This window comes from Lathamus discolor, chromosome 3, assembly GCF_037157495.1.
Source record: "Lathamus discolor isolate bLatDis1 chromosome 3, bLatDis1.hap1, whole genome shotgun sequence".
Lineage (NCBI taxonomy): Eukaryota > Metazoa > Chordata > Aves > Psittaciformes > Psittacidae > Lathamus > Lathamus discolor.
The window spans coordinates 130,793,738-130,810,706 of NC_088886.1; the positions used below are offsets into that span (position 1 = coordinate 130,793,738).

At 47.7% G+C, this 16,969-nt stretch overlaps 1 long non-coding RNA gene across 10 annotated transcripts in view; it reads right to left on the reverse strand.

The window, feature by feature from the left end:
- The window catches only part of LOC136010491 (uncharacterized), a 66,738-nt gene that overhangs the window by 24,676 nt on the left and 25,093 nt on the right, over nt 1–16,969 (reverse strand). For 7 of the 10 annotated variants that reach the window (XR_010610900.1, XR_010610901.1, XR_010610896.1 and 4 more), the window contains 2 exons: nt 6,329–6,436; nt 4,706–4,817 (listed from right to left, as the gene is read on the reverse strand). This is a non-coding gene — a long non-coding RNA (uncharacterized LOC136010491). Of the gene's footprint in view, nt 1–4,705; nt 4,818–6,328; nt 6,437–8,196; nt 9,418–16,969 lie in introns of all 10 variants that reach the window. The other 3 variants (XR_010610898.1, XR_010610894.1, XR_010610899.1) reach the window with 2 other exon arrangements.

Here is a 16,969-nt window from a genome sequence, read left to right on the forward strand (position 1 = left end):
GCTTATTACAGCCATTTCCCAGTTGTTGAGTTTTGAATACAGAGATAATAGAATTTTACAAGCTACATAAAGCCATTATGCTTTTGGATCCAGGACTGGGGAGGGAGTTCGGTAGGACCCACGGAGTTAAAAAAAAGGTGGAAGCCAAATGGATCCAAATAGGGGCACATGTGTTCAGACTGGGCCTGGAAGTCAGTGTCTTCATGTAGACTGACAGAGCCAGAAAGAATCAGTCAGGGTATATGTGACCTAGGGCGTAACATGAACATCCCTCCTATGTGGAAGTCCCTGTCTCTCCAGGCCCACAGATGACCACTGGACAAGCTGGATATCAAAAATGGAAGTCCCTAGCAATAGAAGGTCCCCAGTTCCCATTCAGCCACCAAAGATTCAAGACATGTGGTGCCAGGCAGATTCACAAGATGAAAAAACCTCAGTGAGAACAGTTATACCAAATTCAGGGTGTTGTGAGCCATAACTACCACTAGCAGGTTTTGATCTACTTTGTCGCTGGTGTTCATTATACACTTACTTCAGCATTATCTAAAAAGCTCAGTGCAACCCTGTCTCAGGATCAACCATGGCAATTATCGGGAGCAGAAGTCTCTTCCACAATAATGTAAACATACTCCAACTGGGAGTGGTGTCGCTTGAGAAAATTCCTTGGAGCTTTGCTGAACCAGCAGGATGTTCTTGCAAGATCATTCAAATGCCCCGTTTTTATGGCTCTGCTCATAGTCCAGATGCCACTGAGAGATACAGCTAAACCTGCACTTTGTCAGTAGACTGAAATTGAAAACGTTTATCAATCTCTGTAGACTAAAAGACGTGCTGAATTCTCTTAGCATCATTTCAACCATTAGTGAGTGAAGGTGCAGATGGTTTGCTATTTGTCCCACTGGTTCTCTGCAGAGACACATTCATTCTGACATGGGTGTGGGGAGCTTGTCTAGAGACTCCATCCAGATAAAGCAGTACAGAGATGCTCTATCTTTGGACTCCCCTTGCTCAATCTGAATTGCCAGCATTTGACCACCTGCCCTAGATAGCATTTTTAAACTGTCTTTCCTAAAGCAATAAAGGCAATAGCAGGTCCAAAGCCTGTAAAGCATGACAACATTCCAGCATACAGGGAGAGCTGCTTTGGTACTTGGTTCTGTTACAGATCACCAGGATGAGGTTAGAGGTAGCAGACTAGCAGGGGAACTTGTGTTACTGCAAAGATTTTCAACAGAGTGTCCTGGCCACAATGTCCATATCCACCCTGGGCTGATTGTCTAAGCCCTTTTACTGCAGAATACGAACACCCCTTAGTCTCTGAAGGATTAACTCCCCATGGTTTACAGTGAGCCTACCTGCTGTGTATGAAAGTGAGTGATTTACCCAGGGCCACTTGAAAGATGACAGCAGAACAAAGAGCTGTACCAGAGGTTTTCTGAGCTTCTAAAGCATCCCTTCTGCCTGTCAGGCCAGTCACACAAGTGCCTATTTCTGTCACCTCCATGTTCGGCCACTTCTCCACACATGTATGACACACCTATCCATCTATCTGCCCCACACATCTGTGCTCTACTAAAGTCTGCTCATCTGCTTCCCACAGCCATTTAAACATCCAGCCCTCTGCCTTTCCACATGGCTCCATCCACTCTGCACTTACTGGGCTTCGCAGATGAAAGGCATTAGGTTTCTTTAAATTGTTGGGGCCTTTCATAAAAGTAGGGGGCTCTCCTGTGAATAACTAATTCCTCAAAACCTCATTGTTTTTCTTCTGTATTGTTCTTTTTTTCTTCTGTGAGGAAGAAGGCGAGTGGGGGTGACAGCGTGATTTTAACAGGGAGAGAGTAATTTCAACAGCACTGTCACAAGAAAGCATGGTTTCTATCATATTTCTCATGGCTACACCTACTGTTTGCTAGTCAATATGGCTGAAAGGACTTTACAGACTACAACCAATAGTGTCTACGCAATGCTTCAGCCTCAGCCAGAATTAAGCCATTGGCTGAAGAAGAGGGTTTAAGCATAGTCCATGCTATTGCCTTCTGCATGCACAGAAGCACAAACTGTCACAAGCTGCACTGAATCTTTTTTAAAACACTGTGCTTGGAGTGCAGATGAAAATGGCCTACACAGGCTTCTTCCTTCCACCTTGGCTGTGTTTTCATACAAAACCTCACTTTCCCACTCCTGACTCCCTTATTCCACATTTACTTTGTTCTTGTCCTCTTTGTCCTTCTTGCTCTCCAGCTGCACTTTTCTTTACCCATCTTTCCTTTATTGTTCTCCTCCTCAAATTTCCCTTCTCTCTCTCTCTCTATATATATATATTTAAAAATCTGAAAATAGAAATATTGAAAGAATATTTAATTCCCGAAGTGGGCTGATTAAAAGTGATTTTCCCTGACTCACTCTCAGTGCTGACTGTGTTGCAGTTTCTTTTCAATTAGCTGCTTATTTTTCAACTTTTCTTATTCCTTTTACTTACCCTGCAAATAGTCTGAATTTGAGTGAATTTCAAAAAGCAGAGCAATAAGAACTCTTTATTTTCCTTCCTCCTGTCATTCCAATACTTCTCTGAAGCTAGAAAAGCTCTTCAAATATAAAGAAGGGAAGAGCAAAATTAAACTCCAGACTGCACATTTCACTTGGTGGTTAAAAGAGAAAAATAGGGAAAAGAAAGAGAAAAATTGGCATTCTTTGGACGCAAAAGCTTGAGTGCATGTATGTACATCAGTACAGAAAGTGTGTACATGGATAAAAGAAAGACTGCAGCAAGGAACTGATGTACATTACCAGTGATGGTTTAAATACCATCTTTTAAATTCTTTAATCTGCTTAAAAACCCCTGTGGCTAAATCAGTATAACCCCCCTCAGACTGTGAGCACAGTTATACTGGTATATGTGTACCTAATACCTGTGTAGCTTAATTTCATGCCTACAAGAGAATAAAGTTAAACTGGTAAAAAGCCTATTTATATCCATGTAAATGCTGGAGGGAAATGTACTGTGTTTACCCTGCTGCTACAGTTAAAATTTCTTGTACAGATGAAATCGAAATGGGAATCCTGCCCAGCCACTGTTTCTCTCCCATCCCTTCCGCATCCCTTCTGCCCCCATGCTTGTGTTAGCCTTTCCTCCTCTCTAGACATCTCCCACACTCACGCTTGTGGAATGACCTCATCCTGGAGTCCACATCCACATCTCTCACCAAGGGACAGTCCCATCTCCCTGGAGAGCCCAGTGAGGATGAATGAGTCCTGAGCCTGACCTCCAGCTCTGCAGTGCCAAGCAGGGGCGAGGGAAGAATGGTGCACACCTGCGAGGAGTGGTAGAGTTTGTTTTCCTCCCAGGTCAAAAATTCAGCTTTACCTGCTTGCCTGCTTTAAAATCAGTAATAAGCCTGGATTTTGTGGGGGAGGAAGAAAAGATACTACATTTTAGCAAAGAGAAGAATGAGTGTTTGTGAGATATTTACTATGTGAGTCAGAAGAACCACAGAGGCTGAAACTGCAGGTGATTCCCCACTCTGGGGAATGTGTAATCCTCCATATAAAGCAGGACCGCTGGCTCATTCCCTTCCTGCACTTGTCCCTCCTGGCTATTCAACTTACTAGCTTTTGAGGGCAGAGACTATCTGTACAGGTCTAACACAAATTCTGGGAGGTTTTCATTTGACTCTTTACAGCTATCTGGGGGGCAAAAAGGAAACTGCTTTAACAACACACAACATAGGTCAGAGATGTAGCAGCTTAACTAAAGGAGAAAGAGATTAAAAGGCTTTGCCAAAGTCATCCCATTAGGCACTGACACAATTGAGGAATCCCACCTGCCATGTCCTCATGTGACAGTCATGGAGGGATAAAAAATAACCCGCTACAATGACAGAAGTAAGGGAACCTGTTTCCGTACAGAAGACTCTACAGCTTTTAATGATTTACATTGCATGTGAAAGGCATCTAACTCTCTGACTGCCTCCTCACAAATATAAATCCACTCATGCCTCACATCTGGGCTTGTGAGCTGCTAACTAAAACCAGACCAGAACCTTTCAGGCCAAAACAATCACTGCAGCAACTCCATTGACTTCAGAGCTGTTAAACTGCAGAGGGATTGGACCTGCTGCTGTTAATAGTAGTCACAAACCCAACTGCAGCCTGATGAGCAGAAAATAAGATGCTATCAGAACCGTGCACTCCTCTACCTTGCAGAAGGGAAAACATGCAGGAGCCAAGAGCCTTAGCTGGACTGATCCCAAGGCCATACTGTTTGGAGGACCGGGAATCTGGAACAGCCCAGATGTCTGTGCTCTGTTTGCACCAGCATCAGGTCTAAAGTACTATGACATCCAGGATCAGTTCAGCATCAGGTGATATGCTCATTAATTTCATCTATAAATCATGTTCCTGCTTTTAAAATGGCAAGGACAATAAAACACAAAGTAAAAGGTATGAAAGACACACAGACACATACAGTGCAGGAAAATGTTTGCAAAGACAACGTTCTAAGTATAAAATAAATTTACAAAACTATACAGAGGGCATGTAACAGTCTCCTCGTGAGAGTCGTCAAAGAAGAGATCATCTATACTGCCATACAAACTTCAGGAGCTTAGGGACATTAGTAGAGGTTGGCAAAATGTAGTAAAGGACCACTTAAATTATCACCAAAATACACTCACTTTGGGGAGGAATTCAGCATCTTACTCACCAGTAGCGCTCAGCAATTAAGGTTCCTCTTTAAATCCCCAGAACTTAACCATGTGCTGAATTCCTAGCACATGCTTAAATCCTTCAATATTTAGGAATGATTGAGTCCATGACTAATGAAACAAAAAAGATAATTTATGAATGTTCAGTCCTTCTTAGGAAGATTGGAGTTAAATATGCAGCTCTCCTACTACTGTCTTTCAATGTTTAAATGCAGAAGAAACCAAAACATCATAACTGAAGTAGTTTTAAGGAAGTGATAAGAATTGGTATACCTGTTGTCTTCATGTTAGGATTTGCAAAAGCTTTATAGGTATGAAAAATGAAGCTGAATCTGATGAACAAAGTAAGAAAATTCTCATTATAATTTACAGGAACACACACGTAAACACTTATCTAGCTGTGTATCTGTAAAACACAGTACCTGGTATATAAAAATTTTATTGCCAAATTGAATACTAAATAATAAGTTAAGCTGACAGAAACATAAAGATCAGCGTTAGATGGCAACCAAAGGAAGGGAGAATTTCAGCAGGAAATTGCTCACTACCCCATTGTAGTTTTGGGGGAATTCGTAGAATACATAGGAATAACTGGGGCATTTTGACAGTGTGGCTATATAAATCCTCTGGGGATATGGGTCCTGATGAAGGATGTGGCCCTTTTATTTGCAAGGCAACATCCAAGCTGATCTCAGTTGTAAGTACTGAGCCCTTGGACATTTCTTTTGCTCTTTAAGAACTCAGTAGAGGAGAAAATGGGTTTCTAGGTGGTTTGAGGAGAACAGGAGAGAGGTTGACAGGCTGTTCTAGATGCTGTGCTGTGGTACGGCATTGTAGCGTGAGACTGGGACCAGGGGAAAGGAGCATAAGGCAGGAATCAACCATGAGGAGCAGAAAGGCTGCAGAAGGCCTCCTCCATGCAGGTCCAGTGTGGCTTTGTTGGGTAGAGCATCTTTCTGCCTCGGGGCCAGGGCTGCCCTACAAGGGCTGTATCAGGCCATGTGGACATGGTGCAGTGGCTGCCCTCAAATGGCAGGGACTTAACCAAGACCCAGATGCCTGGGGACACAAGAGGGAAGAAGCTACATTAGGAGACAGTTCAGAGAACATCTCCACAGCATTTGAACCGTTTGGCTGACACACAAGAGCCATCAGAGGACTAATGGCCTCACAGAGCATGTGAGGTGCTAGCTGACTGGGGGCTCCCTTCCCCAGGCTTGTCACTCCCCTTTAGGTTTCTTGGAGTGTGTCTCTCTTTGGAGGCCCTCCTCCTACCTCAGCAGCCACACAGCCCGGGGCAGCCCTCACCGTCCCTGCCAGTGCCGCTTCCCTTGCCAGCTGGCCAGGGCAGCCGATGGGCAGAGGCAGCTGACTTGCTCCTGAGATGCAATGGGCAACAGTCATCACCATCACAGACACCAAGGGATGCCCTTCCCGGTGTCCCCCATGGCCAGGACGGGTGGGAAGCCATTGCCCTGTTGGTTGGAGCTGCCCAGCACCAGGAAGAAACTCTGCAGATGGCAGAGGGCAGCAGACTGCAAACAAACACAAGCTCCATTTGATAGTTCTAAGAGCCAGATTATTCTAAATCAGATTATGGATGAATTACTGATTGCACTCACCTGAAAAGCTGGTCCTACTTGTGAAGAGAATGCAGTGTTTTAGCCTGCCTCCAAATCCCAGTCAATCTGGTTCTTCTATAGACAGAAATGCTTCTTCATAAACTTTGCCTGGAAATGAAGCCATCAGCTGTGTTATTCTGCGTGGGTCCCACAGGTTCGGAGTGTAACATGATGGTTTCGCTCAGGGGACTTGACGGGTAATGCCCATCCCTGCTGGGTTCCCTATGGACCCCTGCCCTTAGATGCCTGTAGTGCAGTTCTCCTGCATCTCCAAAGGGAAATACACACCTGTGTTTAAGAAGGGGCCTAGATACGAAACCTTTCCTGTGTCAAATGGGGAGGATTAAGTCCCATGAGCCCGATGTTAGGTCTGTCCCAGTCAAAATACTGAAATCAGCCAGGGAACTTGCATTGTCTCTCGATACAAGTTTTGGTTCCTCTTAGATTGGGCGGAAATCACTCATGGGAAAGAACAGTACCTTATTCAAAGGCATGGGGAGAGCTGCTGTAGGAGCCCCCACATGAGGGGTACAGAGATTTGCAACATGAGCAATGCAAGGCCCAGGCCTTCTATGCTTCCAACATAAGCTGCTAAAAATGGGCCCATCAGCCCAGAGGCGAGGAATTGAGAAAGGAAAAAACCCCTCTCCCTGTGCTTGTGCTGCCACCTCCCTCTTTCTCCTCTGCTTGCGACAGACAGCTCAGGCTGTGAAGACACGGTGCCGAGGTGAGTGAGTGTGTGTGTGTGTGTGTGTGTGTGCACGCCTCTTGGTGCGATTCCTCCTTCCTTGCCAAAACATCTCCTGCTGTTTATTTATTTATTTCTCCCTGATAACGGAGGGGATCGCGTTTCCGGAAGAGTGCCAGCAGATGATACGAGCCCAGGACTGATACTGCCAGCAAACCCATGCCAGCCCTTTCTGCCGGAAAAATTTCATTTTTTCCAGAAGGAAGCCATGAGTGTGAAGCAGAATCCAAATCCGATTTCTCGGCATTTTTTGTTATCACTCAGCAGCCCACCAGGTGGGGCAATGGAGGGAGCTCACTCAGCTGCAACTCAGTGCCTTAATCCAATTTACAGCTTCTCTTGGAGAGATAATTACAGTCCTGAAACCAGTTAGCTCTGTACAAAGAGGCTCTCGAACCAAAGCCCCGATCCTGTCTTTCAAATATTTACCTAGAGTGTCAGGGATGCTTTGGGGGGGGCACTTGAGCTAAGCCATTGTGAATGCAGAAGTGTGTACAAAATGCCCCACCCTGGACACATGCATCTCACTTGCACACTCACACAGGTTTCCTAAAGCCCCATAGAGATTGACAGTGTGGGACTGTCACCCCCTCGTTCTCCAGCTCTGGACAGTCAGGCAGTGAGAAGGTGGTCAACCCTTTCCCTGGTCATCACCACACTGCTCTCCCATTAAAGCCACTCCTGCAGCCACCCCAAGGTAGCCAAACCCATTCAAATTTCTCCCCAGTGATCAGTGATAGCATTCAGTTTAATACTAAGGTGCAACCTCTCTTTGCAAAGACACCATAGGTTACAGCATCTCACACATCAAGTGTGCCACCCCTGCAGTTGCTTGCTTGCTTGCATTTCACAACAGCTGGGCCTGAATTTTGCACACCCCCTTATCCCTCCACTTGGCCCTCACACATCTGGCCAGACAGGTCTAAGCTTCACAAAGAGGAGTCCGAGGCACTCTGTAGCACAGCAAAAGGCATGCAGGAGCATCTATGCTCTATGCAGACAACCAAACCCCCATCCTTTTCAGCATTCCAGCTTTTCCGTATTGCTAGACCCATTCCTCTCCTGTCACCATCACAGCACTGCCTTGTGAGCCTAGAAAGAAAACATTTGAGGAACTCACTAGTGGTAAAGACTGTGTAGCAGACACCTTTGAGTTTTTCTGTTGTATTTCCACAGTGATGTGTGGGAAAGGCGACAAGCAGCCAGGTGATACTTAGTGATGGACATACTGGACTCAATATGAAATTTATCAAGGATGAAGCTTGGGGATTCTGTGGGTTTCCTTAAGCCACGTTAAGTAACTTGTGAACTGTAAATTAACCTCCTGTGGCTTAAAGATCTTGATCTTCATCACTCTGATGTAGTTTGGGAAGATCTTCTTTGCAGGTGATTTTCAGTCTGCCTGGCATATCCCAGAGATATCCGTAGGATTTAAGCATAAAAAAGGAAGAAAATAGACAAAATACAGATTCTTGGTGGTAGGAATAGCAGCTGGTGTAGGAGCAATTGCAGATCAAATCATACAGAATGTAAGTAATCCACAAGGAAGTACATAACTCCTCTCCCAAAGCCTGGCTAATAGCAGAGGCCAAGTTGTTACCACCAGCTAAATAGACAGAAGTCCTGTTCTGAGAACTCCTCCTCTAGATGTGGGTCTGAAAAGTCTCTGAGGAAAGAATCAGCCAGTATCGCTGCAACTGCATCTGCCATGGAGCACCAGCTCAGACCGAGAGGGACTTTCCTTCCCTTCCACGTGCTGAACTGAAGGAGTCAGGCTAGCTCCCTGGCAGAACATCTCCTTCCAACAGGCCACAAAGGCCATGGCAAGTTTGCAGTGACAGAGCTTTCCCTGGGAAAAAATAACCTTTTGTTGCTCTTGTTCAAACACTCAGTCACAAGCGGAAAGTGTACTTGGTTGGGATCCAGGTTCAAGCCCTCACTCTTCTGCTCCTTTCCTCTGTGTCCTTGGTGAAGTCCCTCCACTCAGCATCAACAATTGACAGCAGGCACTGTCTCTCACTGGGTGTGCCTGTGCTGGCAGGTACAGTCAGAGCTGAGCTCTGAAGCATGGCGGTATACAGGAGAGGTCAGAGTTGGCTGGATGCAAAAGTCATGACTTATTCGTTCATATGTAGCCCTGGAGGAACGTGCCTAGACACAGAAAGCTGGCACTGAGTGAATTTCTCTCCTTGTGGACATCTGGCTCGGCTCTTCTGCAGGGCAGACATGCCCCCATATGGGTTTCTATCTGAAAGGACTAAATGATGGATGTTACTTTGATTGGAGCCTTGCAGCTATTTCCTGGAGTCTGGGGTCGATCACATGAGAGTTTGTCTTCATTCTAGCAGGAAAGGGAGTGGCAGAAATCAGATTTCAAAAATAGAGATACTCCATTTGGAAAGTTTTTGGTCTCTGAAGCATTTGTAGAAACACCTCCTTCTTGTAATTCAACCCCACTGTAAGCCTTAAAGTGCATATCCGCTGTGTACTGGATACTCACACACTGGACAAGTTTACTAACTCCCCAGCTATCCTGGCAGGTCCTCACTCTGGCACTAGTTGCAATGTGAGTGCCATAAATATATTCCATGAGAGCAGCTGCTTATATTTCCTACCAGTGTATTAGCATCTAATCCTCTTAGCTCCTTCATTCCTTTTGCATAATATTATTGTCCAGTAATATGAAACATAGAAGGTTTATTTTGAACCGTGATGTCCCTCCTTTGATTCAGTTGGTCTGAATCAATGCTCTAGCTCTGGCACTTGGCTTTTCCATTGACTGCTCCTGTGGCATTTTTGACCCGCCAGGAATGTGGCTAAAGGGCAGCTGGGGCTTTCCTTCCTACTGAACCTAGGGCAAAGTGTGGTTCATCTGAAGCACTGCCTACCACTCACGGGGATGCCATCCCTTGTGCACGTGACATTCATTTGGTTTTCATAGCACATCGCCATCAGAACCTGTCATCCTCCAAGAGTGTAACAGGGATATCTTACACACTGCCTGTGTAAACATCTGTATTTTCACCTGCCTTTCTAATGTAGCCAATCTCTAATGTGGGATACAAGCACCCCATTAGCACGTTACTGTATGGTTCCCTGGGAGGTCTATCAGAAATTAAATATATTGGTTTCAGCAGTCAACAGCTGAAATCCATGGATTTCTTCTCATGCATCCATCTGGCACCTGGGGCATAGCCTCTGACAGTGAGCAGTGGAGAGACCTAGACACACAAAATCACCATGCTGATTGTGCCAAGGTCAGAGAAGCACTTGCAGCAAATGAAAGCACTGGACCAGTGCTGACCCAAAGTGGAAAGCAAGGCATTAGCACCCTGCTTCTCAGCTCTTCACAGGCTCCACAATGCATGGCTGTACCCACTTTCCCTATCACAACACAAACTGCACCACAAACTAGATTGCATTAGGAAAGCCCAGGAGACCTTCCAGTCCTACATTATATCATGTCTTCAGAACAAATCTGACCAATGACACCTTCTCCTCTGGAAGACAGACTATGGGCTCTTCACCTCAGAGACATTTTCCAATAGATAGACAAAATCCATAGCCATTAAAGGAGTGCTGGTAAAGTCATTAGTATTAAATTGAATTACTATGCTCGGGCTTGAGGGTGTTTTATTGTTGGGTTTGATTTTTATATTGTTGGCTGTTTCACTGCAGAAGCTAGGATATAAGAGGGGCAGGAAACCTTTTAGGTGAAGGAGTGTGTATCCAGTGGCAGCAGATCAGGAGGCTGGCTTTAATGATGACTTTTTACAAATAACTGCATCTTTTAAAGAGTTTCCTACACTAAGCCAAATCCTGGAGGCCTTGCTTATCTCAGAATGTCGTGATTAGGCCTGAAGTCTTTTGTCAATGCTGTATGCCTGGATCAAGGGAAGAGTTCCACCTTTGCTGGAACAGCACTGCCCTTAAAAAGCACAGGAAATACAGACCTAGGGATTATTAAAAAAGAACAGATAAAACCGAAAACAGTCACCTCTGATCAACCTGGTGACTTCAAAGGGCACTGAATGGCTCCAATCTGTAACATCTCAAAAGCTGTGGTTTATGCAGCCTCAAACCAGGTACCTACTGTTGATTTGTTTGGTTTGGGTTTTTTTGAAACCTCACCTTATGTTTCTGTTCTAGCTTTGTCTAGACTCACAAAGCAGCAGCATATATAGATGGGAGAAAAGCTAGATGCCTATGTGGAGTAAGGCAAATAAGGGCGGAGGAAATGTGGAGCAGCCAAATAAGGGTGGGAGGAAAGGAGATGACTCTCTCTCAAACCTCCTTTGGTTGGTGTAAACGGCAGCCTAAAGGCTGACGGGAATTTCCCCCCTTCTCTTATTGTGGTCTGAATTGGCAACATTTCACTGAGGATGATGGAGCTGAGTAAAACAGCATTGCAGCCAGAGCAGCTGCCGAGTAGCCATCAGGCAAGACTTTGTCAAGACACATGGAGCTGGGCTGGGACCCAGCAGGTCCCTGTGGGGTCCTGACCCCTTCCACCAGGTCCAAGGCTCTTCCCCTCTCTCTGGCAGCAGCACAGCCCCCGCCAGGCACGCTGCTGCCACGGAGCTGTGCGGCTGGAGGGGATGGCACATTGAAGCAATTTGCCAGGCTGCATGACAATTACTAACACAGATGCTCCTGTGTCAATATGGGCTCTTCTCTCTGTTCTGGTTACAGCGATGGGTGTGCCTGGCGGGGACTCCTCTCAGCACAGGCCAGTAGGATTATGGGGTTGGGAAGGGGCCATGTCTGCCCGGGCTTGCAGGGCAGTGGCAGCCTCAGAGGCTGTCCCTGCTCCCTCTCCTCTAGCCTGTTTGTCAAGGTCTGCAGCTGCCTGCCACCACCACACATTTCCCTCTGTGTCCCCCTACTCAAATACTGTGGCTTTGTCTCTGCAGCATCCCTGCCTTGATGCCAGTTTGGTGGTTAGGGTTAAGGGAAAGGGGCAGCGTCCAACTCCTCCTGCCAAAGGCTCTGAATCTCTTACATCTCTTCCTCCTTTTATTTTCTTCTACTCCCACCCTGTCACAATTGTGTCGATTTTAAAAGGGATATCAGTCATTGCACAAGTGCCAACACATTACACCATCTACAGACACAAAAGAGGGGTGAGATGCAGCAGTTTTCACAAAGGTCAGGACAGGCATAAGGAATTACAGACAAACCCTCTTGCTCTTTGAGCAGTTCTAGGATCCATCTTCCCCTGTCGTTTTGTGACCAGCATCAAGGTCTAGATGGTTTTGCCTATCAAAGCCTGAAATGTAGGGAAAATGTTCACATCCAGTAATTCAAATGTCAGTAGACCCCATCCAGATAGAGAAATGTCATCAAGTTGACATAAGGACCTCAACCAGATGCTGTTAACGGTACACTCTGCCATCACCCCGCACACGATGATGCTTTCCTCCTGAGTGTCTTGGGAGACTCCAAAATCTCAGGAGATATGGTTCGGCAATTGATCAGGTCTGTATGAACGTTAAGAGTCCTCGCTCTGGCTGCAGCTTTAGCACAAGGTGGAAAGATGAGCAGTCTTGGGCTATTTGCTGCCCAGAGCTGCCTGACCTTGCCTCTGCAGAGGTGGCCTAGAGGGGCTGTGTCCAAGTCATGCCAAGCCTATGCCTCATAGCTGCACCGTCACCAGTGCCTGTCCCAAACTGAGACATGCTGAAGGCTTAGTCAGAAAGCACTCTGCTGTACTTCTGCCAGCCAGCACATCTTGAGGTGATTTGAGATACTACTGTTTTCAGCTGCTCTTCTTCGTTAGCTACTCCTCATCCCCTGTTTCCATCACAGGAGCACATCCTGCTTCCCCCAGGCTGGAGCAGCTGAGGCACAGCCACGTGTTGCCCTCTGCCAACTCAGCAACAGCAGATGGGTCTCCAGGAGAGGGCCAGCAGGGCTAGTGAGCTGAGAGGAGATCATGTCTGTGACAGACTTCATTGCCCACCAAAGCAGTCTGGTAGCACACTCTACATAACACCAGGCTTTTCTCTTGCCCTGTAGGGATGGCTACTGTTGGCTTAACTCCAGGATAAAACCATCTCGGGATGTATTGTTGGTGCCTTCTCGCCTCTAAGGAGGCCAGCAAATGGGCCTGCAGCTCCTGCCAGACCTGCACCAAACCAAACGGGTCTCCCTCAACCCCAAATCAGCTTTCTTCTGCCCCTCCTCTGTCAAAAAAAAAGCTGTACTGCTCCTTTAAATGTGGTGCATGTTAAAAAAAAATAAATTGACAAGCTCCCTCACTCTCAAAAGAGTGAGAAATTTTCATTGATTGATTTCTTCATGGCTTCTTAAACAGATAATTAATTCACCGTGAACCTGCGGACACACCGTCGTGAGTCGTTAATATTGTAAATTCACATATACTTCAATAATCGCCTGACCCCCCCGTCACCCCGAAAAACAGATAGCTGGGCAGCAAGGAGGAGGGGAATGGGGGGGAATCGATTTTCGAAGACATGAAGGGATCACCCAGCAAAGGGAAGCTATTGATTCTCTTTTATAAGACACCGCTATAATATTTATTCTTTTGTAAACAGAATTAACCCAGCATCATGGGTCATTCCTATCGAACAACTTTCCTCACATGTGCACAGCAATGCTGATTGTATCAGATGAGGTAGAAACATCCAAACTGCACCACCCACCCTGGCCCACACCTCGGCATCTGCTCAGCTCATGCCGGCTGTGTCTCACTGCCATGGCACAAAGCCAGCTGATGCCAAGCTGGCCTCAGCAGGGATGGGGATGGGATGCGTAGGTATGAGAAGCCCAGGAAGCGGCCATGCTCTTCCAAGTGCTGATGGTACCGTGGTGGTCCTGGGCTGTCTTGTGCTGGGGAGGAGGTGACTGGGGGGCTGCTGCAGCACAGACAGGTGTGAGGACTCAATCACATTCAATTTCTTCTCTGACCACCCATTGCAGGGGATGCAACCAAAGGGTCCATGCATGGCATTGCACCCCAGAGCCCTGAGGCTTGGTGGTCCCTTGCACAGGGACAGCACAGAGACAAGAAGCGACGGGGCTGCCTGTTGCTGAGGCACAAGCTGTTGCTCCTGGGAGGGACAACTGCATTTCACCCAAATTAAAGTTCAACCCAAAAGGAAATAAGAGCCTGAATGTGAAGAGTGGCAAGCAAAAGCCAAGGGGAGGATTCCAGATCAAGCATCCCAACGAAAAGCCAACAAGATATGACCTAGTCCAGGAAGGATCTGTAAATCCTGGCTGGAGCTGCATCACCCTTCTCCATAAGAGACTAGTCACACATATTCAAGGCTCTTGAAGATATACCTGTGTGGGACGTCAAAATGTGTCTTGCATAGAAAAAGATGCAAATCTTTGCGTCAGATACAGACACATGTGAGGTCTGGAAAAGCCTGGGGGATGTAACCGTGAAACTCCTGGCCGCCCATCAACTCCTGAATTGCCCACCAAGTACCACCATGCAGTCCAAAGCAAAACAAGAAATCATAACTACACATGGTCTTCTTTTCATCTGCCTCCCAGATGTGAAACCTTGTTTTCCAGCAAGGTCTCCCCAGAGACTTCTGTCAAGAGCCACCAACGTGCCACAAGAGCTGTGACTCGGATTTTCACAAAAAAGAAGATCACGCCTTTGTCACGTTTCATGGGCTAAACCCAGAGGTCCCTGGTGTGGACAGGTGGTACGGGGGCTTTAAGCTGAGAGATGGACCCTTAGCAAGGCGGCGGAGCGCAGTTCCGCGGCTGCCAGGCGGGGTCTGCTCGCTTTGCCCGGGCTGGCAGCGACGGGACGGCTCCTAAACAACCCCTCCACCTGAGATCCGCCCGTGCCAGGCCGTCGGCACCCCGGTTGCCTTCACCTTGCCTTTCTCCCGTCCCGGCCGGCAGCCAGGGCAAGCAGGAGCGAGCGATAAGCTGTGTCAAACTGTGTCAAAGCATTCGAAAGCACAGGGGGAAGAGGCAGACGGGGGCCGGGCGGCAGCGGAGGGCCAGGCGCGGGCAGCGGAAGCCGTAATTAAAAGCGGGGCCTCGGGCAGGCAGGGCTCCATTCAGAGGGCTGACAAAGGGAGGGTCTGTGGAGCAGAACCGGGAGGCAGTGAAAGGAGGGGGTCCCGCGGCGTCTCTCGCCTGCCGGCACGGCACGGAACAGCACGGCACGGAACAGCACGGCAGAGAGGCCCGTCCGGCAGCGCCCGTCTAACCCGGCCGCTCAGACTGCCGTTCCCTGCACGTTAGCAGAGGCACAGCCTGCGAAGGGAGGGAGCGCCAGCCCCCCAGGTCACCTCCCAGCTGCCCGCCGGTAGACAAGCGCCTTTCCACTCCAGCAGTGCCCCTGAATGCACTAATTAGCCCCAAATCTTGGTGCTGGGGGAGGCCATGCCGGTCCTGTGACAGCCACGAGTGGCCTGGCCCTTAAGGGAGAGTCAACGAGGTCCTGTCTTCCCTGTGGCCGTGGGTGGGACGTGGTGGACGGAAGCCCTGTGCTGGGTATGGGGCCAGCCCTGTGGCACCCCTGTCTGTGAGGGCACCCCGTGGTGTGGGGGCTCAAAAAGGGGGCTGCCTGGCCTGGTGTTTTCTGGGGGTCAGTGCTATGAAAGGCTGGGGGGAGAAATGAACAAGAGGCCCAGAGCTTGTTGAAGGGCAGGCTGTACATCACAGTTAATGGGGGCTCTTCCCAAAACAAAGGCTCTCTGTGGCTTTCAACATATTTACACAAGAGTGCACAGAAAGAAGAGCAAAGTGCCATATCAGGGATTCCCTCCCCACCTCCTACCTCTTTGCCTTCCCTCACACAGCACATCTTCAGCACTGTCTCCTTCTCTTCAGACCCTTTCTTGCTACAAATTCATATTTTTCTCTCCTGACACATGCTTTGCCTTTGAGGGACTTCCCAAGGCTTTGCTGTGAGGCATTCACAGCTGTGGTGCCCCATACGCTCCCAACTGAGGACACTCAATGGAGAAGCTGATGGATACAGGAGTCCTAACACAATGGGCACATGTTAGGAAGATGCTCCTGGTGAAGGGTCTAGCTAGGCCTGCCCTAGCTCTAGCCTGTCTTCCCTGGACTTGAACAACATTAGAATCAAGTCTTAGCAGAGGTCACCCTATTACATGTCACTAAGTGAGTTCTGTATAAAGAGGGGAGAAGAAAACCGTATGATTCAAGTAGGAATCCTCAGGTTAAGTCAGTGGCTGCAGTCAGTGTTTGCACCAGGGCCACATGGTCTTTTCCATCTAAAGACCAAGGCAGCTCCAGAGATGCATCATCCTTTGCTTGCCTAGCAAAAGAACAGAGAGAGGTATAGGGAGCTATGTGAGAGCTCAGGGACAGCAGTGGGATCAGTGAAAAAGCTGAGGGGAAAGGTGAGCACGCAGTGTTCTCACTAAGCTAACACCAGTTAAACTATGTTGACATAGAGCCTTTTGTCCTGGTGCCAATGCAGAACAAACCACATCACCTGATTTAGCTGGCTGTGCTATCAAGCTCAAGGATTCATCAGCTCCCAGACCCCCTGTTATGGTGCTTCATAGCAGTGTGGTGTCCCTCACTCCAAAAACCTGCAGAAGTCAAAGCCCCTCACAGGCTCTGACATGGTGGGGGGAAAAAGCGTCATGGTATAGAGGAGTAAAGAGAGGCAGCAAACCAGGGCCATGGATTAACCAGCTCATCTCTGATGTTCCTTCTCTCCCATGTCTTCTCGATCCAGCTTCCAAGGGCTTCCAGCTGGGGCTCCTTTCTCACCTGTACACCCATAGCCCCAGAGGCCCCCATTACACTCCAGGACCCTGATAATGACTGCAAACAGCCAGGAGGAAACTGAACAACCCTAGTGAGAGTGTAATTGCCTTCAAAGCTAGCAGTGCCAGCATGAAAGACTGTTTTCAGTATGA